The sequence below is a fragment of the Haemaphysalis longicornis genome, unplaced genomic scaffold (genome assembly GCF_048455015.1).
Source record: "Haemaphysalis longicornis isolate Haplotype H1 unplaced genomic scaffold, Haemaphysalis longicornis Haplotype H1 scaffold_6, whole genome shotgun sequence".
Taxonomy (NCBI): domain Eukaryota; kingdom Metazoa; phylum Arthropoda; class Arachnida; order Ixodida; family Ixodidae; genus Haemaphysalis; species Haemaphysalis longicornis.
The window spans coordinates 49,346,453-49,353,280 of NW_027526407.1; positions in this window are offsets into that span (position 1 = coordinate 49,346,453).

Consider the following 6,828-nt stretch of genomic DNA (forward strand, 5'->3'; position numbering starts at 1 on the left):
TAAGCAAGTGCGAGCAATCTCAATCAACTAAGAAATTCTGATCACTCCCAAGTCACTACGAGCTATTTTAACTTGATAACAAGTAATTTCAAACAACGCCAGGAAATCCCAAGAAATTTGAGGTAATTTTAATGATTTTAGCAATTTGCAAAAAATTCCGGTGAGGTACAAGCTACTTCAATTTAGTTAAAGCAATTTCAAACAACTACAAGTTACGATCATCATCATCATCATAACACCATTACCACCACCATCATCATCAGCCTGTGTACGATTAGCGCAAGACTAAGGCCTCTCCCATAGGCTACCAGTCGCTCCTGTCGTGAGGTGTCCGAATCCAGTCTTTATCACCAAATCACCTTATATCACCCCTCCAATAAATTATCGGTCTTCTCTTACTTTTAGCCCCGTGATCGATAGCCATTCTGTTATCTTGGTGGTCCCCCAGCTGTCACTTCTGCGTATTAAACGTTCAGCGTTTTACGGGAGAAGCCCCTTAGGGGCTGGAGCTGCTGGCGTCTCCTGTTGTCGTCGTCGTCGTAATCGTCGTCTCATGTGGTCACGGTACTAAGACATCGGGAAACTCGTTTACACCTCGCGCTGGAACGTAACGCGTGCTAAAAAAACGCCGGAACACTCGTTTACGCCTCGCGCCAGAGAGCTTCGTGCTTCGAAGACAAGAGACTTTTGCAGCAAAGCTGTATACCTCTACCCCGCAACGGTTTCTTCTCCATTGCATAAAACGCCAAGGCGCAAAGAATACAGTTATACACTGAATGCTTCGCCCCTCTCCAGGGTTCACGTTAGTGGAGATGTTTTTCAAGTCCAGTCTAGTCCAGCCCAACTTCACCTTATTTTTTAGTTTAAGCTACAATGTTTTCAAACCCTCAACCCTATAGTTTGCTACCTAACCCAAAACGTTTGTTTCTTACCTCTAATAATTACTGCTACCATTATCATTTCTGTGGTTCGTTGCGGTGGTGTGAGTCTTCTTTCTAGGTGTTTAGTAAGTCCTCAAGTTTGTTATAAGTTGCTTAATTACAAGTAATTTTGAGTACATTCAGCTAATTTTGTCATGTTGAATGATGAAGTGAAAAAGTTCATCTTGCAAAACTGGAAAACCAGTGCGCGTTTAAGCATTAAATGCCTTTATTAGTACCAACAACCGTCCTCAAACTTCTGTTCCTCTGAGCGTGAGCACCACAGCCCCAGACCCAGAGAAGTAAAATGATTTTGCGGTTTGTAACATTTGCGGGTCGAGCAATGGCTTCTCTTTATTTCCTTTATTTCCTTTATTTCCTTTTATTTCCTTCTCTTTATTTCAACGAGCTAGAACTGAAAGGTTTTTATTGAAAGTTTTATGGTCTGTCGGATAGGTGCAGCAGGCGGAAAAAAATCGTCATGGCGTGTAGCTTTCGCTGAAGCCGGAAGCAGCAACTATGCGAGGAGCTGCTCGAATGTAAACCAAATACGAAAGGAAAAAAACTCCCAGAGCGATCCTCCGGACCGTAACTCACGTAAATATAGCAGTCGCAGTGAGTGCGCGCGATACCGTTTATTTAACAAGCTCGAAATAGATCGAGGCTGTGTGGAATGGCCAGGGGTTGTTTATTTCCGCAACAAACATGAGCACTTTCGCCTTAGGAGAGCGTGCACAGTGAAAGGCAACGTCGTTTTCAAACGGCGACCTTAAGGTATCACTGTTATACGAATTTCATTTCTATTAACAGCAGAGCTGTTTTGCACGACGGAAGTTCGGCGTTGTAGGAAAAAAATTGACCGCGTATCTGCTCCTTTCCTTGCAAATGCCGTCAAAAGACGATAGTCTTTATCGGCTTTTGCGTAGTAAATGCCTCCCTTCGCTTCACCACTCACCTCTCATGTTGTTCCTCTTGCGTCGCGCTCCTCCCAAGGCAAATACGCCAAAGGTTTCCTTAAATCATTTTAAATTTCCCGCGTTCCACTGCTCCAAACCGGGTGTCTCGATGCGAACGCTGCCGTACGGCGAAGACGCGCGTTAATTGAGGCGCCCTACTTCAACGTTTATAGAACCGCGTTTCCCTACTCCACGTGCGTTGCAAGCAGAACCGCAACCTATCTAGTGGAACCTTGCGTAACTGTTGCCGGTTGATTTCTTAAAATGGCGCCAGAAGCTATAGTGGCGCGGGCGACAGCAGGCGACGGCGGAGTGAATTCTTTTTCTGCAGTTGATGAAGTATTTAATTTCGCAAAAGTCAAGCATGTTTGATTTTTTTAAAGGAACACTGGAAATATCACTTCTGTATTGATTTGTTGTCTCATATTTGCGTAATTTCTGGTTCTTTTTCAACAATGTTGATAAGTATGAACATTACACCGGACATAGGCGGGTAGATTTAGCTGTGACTATATAAGACTATTGCGCAGGCATTGTTTTGCTTTGGCCGGGTGGCTGAATCGAGTCACAGACAGACAGACGGACAGATATGCAGACAGACCAAAATTTCTGGGTTTAAGTAGCCCAAGAAAGACTATCGTCTTTAAAAATATCAAGAAAATGAAGACGCTCGTGAGCGCCGGCCTTGCGGCGACCGCCGATATCCATCCGTGTATAGATGGGTGTGGGCCCTGTATTTTTGGGAGATGGACAATCAAAGTAGTCTGGAGATGACGTCGTGACGTGAACAGTGACGTCGTCCTTACAGTGCAGACTTCCACAGGGACGTAACCACTGCACCGGTAAACGTCAATGGCTGAGTGGTCGTAGAATACGGTAAAGTCAATCTCGAACAATTTTGACTACCTAAATAGATCATACAAATCCACAGTGTCAACTAGGCATGCGCACCAGCGATTCAATCAGCATAAAAAATCGCAGCATCTCCACTCTGTGGATGATTGCGAGGGTGCGGAGTACGGGGACTCGAAATGACATCCAAGTTGCGCACCCAGTGACATCCGATTTGCGCCCCGACTGTCATTCGATTTGAGCCGTGAGTTGCACCTTGATTATTCCTTAAATGAAACTGCAACTCATGGCTCAAATCGAATATCGCTTGATTTTCGCTTGATGGTGGTGTGCGCACGGATGGACGCGGACGGACATTGGGAGGTCCTAAGATACTCCGCACCGTTACAGGCGAGGGGGAAAGCCGTTTGACTCTCGTTTACTAACTCACGGTCGTAGCCCAATCGGTAAGACGTTTGACACTAACTCTGCGTGGTCTACCAGACGCAGGCTCGAATCCTGCCGGAGCCCGTGTGATTTTTCGCGATTGTAAATGCTATGCGCACGGACGCGGACGGACATTGTGCATCCCAAGGTACTCCGCACCTAATAGGGAGATATAACCGCGACGTCATCGTCGGGTTCGCAACGTCACAGTCACGTGACCACCGCACCCGAAAAGCTTCGGTAGCTGAGTGGTTGTAGCATACGGCAAAGCCGACACTTTTGCGTCTACACAGCACACGAAATCAACTTTCCCGGATCACACAGTCAAAATGGTTCAAATGTACAAAACGTGAATTTCTTCCCATTTTTTATGTTGTCGCACAAATAAACTGAGTTAGTAAAGGCTATCGAAAAAAAAACATAGTTGATGTTTTTAGTTTTTTAACCGCATTAATTTACATCTTCTAAGGACTAGCGTAGCTTCGTGGACAATGACAATGAACGAAACTAAATGCATACTCACGTCGGTGACCGGGACATGTGCACTTCCGTAGAGAAGGCAGGAATCCTCTCCAAATGTTCCTCGTCCCCTACAAAAACAGCAGCTGGCTCACACGAGTGCGCGGCGAGACACATGTCTTACACGAGCTGCCAAGCAACGCTTTTCTTTAGTTTTCAAAACAAAGCCCGGCGAAATAACGCACGCTTCCTTGTCACATGGAATAACGGAACCGCGAGGAGAAATAACAGCGGAAGTAGTGAAGTTGTTTGCTCAGGTGATTCAACTCAAGTGGCGTGGAGTTCACTGATAAGATGACAAACTCCACGTGCGATTTTCGGCTTCCGCGAGGTCTGCGCAAGCGAACAGAGGGTATAGTGCACTGGCTGTGGCTAGAGACCTTAGCTGCGACTGAACGTTGCGTACACCGGCTGGTGCTTGTTTAAGCTAGGCTGGGTGGAATCATTTTTAAGTCGGGTATGCTCTATAAGAAAGGACGTTAAACACATTTTATGCCATTGATCACACTTCGCGTGCACATGAAAGAACATCGGAACCACTTTTGCGAGTTGGACGAAGAAGGGGGCTCGAACTTTGTTGCTACAGGAATTGTACCCTGGTGCTATCACGAGGATGCTGCGGTGGTGGAGAAACTTGTTTGTCTTCCTCGAAACTTCAGGACGTGGATTAATGCCTGTGATTCCCCTCGGCACAACATCATGATTTGTTCAGCGATGTTGCAGTTGAATTGATCGTAGGGTTTCACGCGTCGACGCTGCACAGGCGACGAGGCGCGCCGTAAAAGAGGGCTCCGGATTAATTTTGCCCACGTGGGGGTGTATAACGTGCGCTGAAATCTCGAACAGATGTTTCAGTTTGGTTTATGTTATCTTCATATTGCGATCAATATATGCTGCTTTCTTCCTTCCACACATTTTTCTGTAATTTGTCGATTTTTCAGCTCACTTAATTTGTTTACCCCGTCTAAAGTAACAAGCCCTGTCGTTAGAGAAGCCGACCTCTTGAGTTTCCATAATGGGGCCATGAAGGCAAAATATAACGGGGTTTATTTGAAAGCACTAGCCTTTGGTAATGTGTTCAGTTCCATTCTAGCCACGAAAGATGTTTTCTCTACCGGAAAAAAAAAGAGCTTGCAATACTTTGAAATTTCGCGTTTCAGTGACGTAATATGGACTGGAGTGACGTAATATGGGCCACCAATAAAACGTAGTTATTCGTAGCTGCGCTCCAACTCACGGACAGGTTGGTAGACAGCTTATGAAACAGTCTAATTAGAAGTCTAAACGAAGAAGAATTGGAACGGCGAAGCGGTGACCCACGCAGACGACAGCCTCGTAGGAGACATATTGAAACACGCAAGCCGAAGGTTTCGTAAATAAAATCACCGTTATTATTAGAAACATTACGTGATTTATAAAATTATACAAAAGGATCTTTAGCTCAAGTAAATTATACTAAATATTTTATTAAAGCAACAAGTCAGTTTGTGACAACATTAATACGGGAAAGGTGGCGCTGGCGTAACTTTTCAGTTTAGGCAGGAAGGTAGCCTTCATCGTTGCTGACTTCGATGTGGTCAACTCGAAGCAGTCTTCGTTGACTGCTTCGTTCGAATTGGAACGGGGATTAACATGGCGGACTGTCCGCGAAGACGTCAACGAAGCCATCTGAAGGGGAAAATGGAACGTACCCAGTGTGTTAACTGCTCGTTCTCTTTCGAACGGTACGGTAAAATGGAACTAGAGCCCAAACGGCAATGGACAGTCCTGTTTCTTGGCAAGGCGGGCAGCCGCCGACCGCACGAACCAGGTCCTGCGACGACATAGGGAAATCGACGGGAAGTGGCTGGGGAGGCGCCACTGCTTCGTCTGTCCTCCTTAATATCTAGATTATTCTTTCAAAGTTTGCTACAAAATTTGTACCGCTGTTATCGGGGAAAGACAGTCTTTTTAATGAACCAAACTTGTATTTTTTTCTCCATGCTCCCTTTAACGCTTTCTCTCTCTTCCTATTCGTAAAGAAGGAGAGATCCCCGCTTGGCGTGGCGTACCAGGGACGTGGGAGAAATGTTATTTTGTAACTTTCTAAAGCTGCAGCAAGGCGTGTGCATTGGGCCGAGCCTCAAGTTTGGTGGGGAAAAAGACGAAATAGTCACGCATTTTTAAAGGAACACCAACGTATCTGCAATAAACTTTGACGAAGGACCTTCTAACCAAGGATCACTTGCATGGTATCAAAGCCTGTTCATTCCAGATTCCTGTCGAGGGCCTGAATCACCTTGCTGATCTGGTTGACATGTCCGCGGAAGGTTTCCCAGGAAATCGAGGGCTGCGGGGAAAGCGGGCCCGAGCTTCCAGAAGCTATGAAAGACGGAAGAACAGGGAAAAGGGGAGGGTTGCGGTATTTAGAGTAGTGGTAGGGAGAGAGAAGAGTCTTCAATAAAACTGGCGAGATAAGCTTCACAAATTTACGCTTGCTACGCCATACGGAAGCAAAATTTGGAGTTAAAAGAAAACTCATCCACCTCTTCGTCTAACGACGACAATGGTTAACACCAAACTTTCTCGTGATGGATTCTTTGGTTTGCCAATCCCACACTGCGAGTACGTGCTACTCTGGAGGTACGCACTACTTTTCTGGAACTGCACCCACAACAACTGTCGGGTGTTCACTCTGTAGGCTTAACGTTTGGGTTTGGGGTGTACGGCGTGAATCGCTAGCTAGTGCTTGGCGTTCAGTGAACAATTTTTTGACTGGGTGCCGGTTTGAGGTGTTAAACCACAAGATATGACGTTAGGCCTAACTTCCAAAATCTCAAAATGGGAAGTTAGGCCTAACGTCGTGTAGCTAATAGCCGTACCGCACGCAGATCAACGCCATTCTTCTCGTGACGAATTCTTTGGCTGCCGTCTGACTTTTTCAAACCACATCGAACATGTCGAAATGGAGCAGTCGGATAGAGAGAGAGAGAGAGAAAAAAAAACTGTGGCTGGTTCCTCTGTCATAGGAATCGGTAAAACATGAAAGTGAAATGTACAGCGAAATCTGCAGCTGAGCATGATTTGCGGGTCGGCGGGTGTCTTGTGGGTGGGCTTCGCGAGCGACAGTGGAAGCATGGTGTATCCCGGCATAAAACACTTTCGTCTTAAAACAT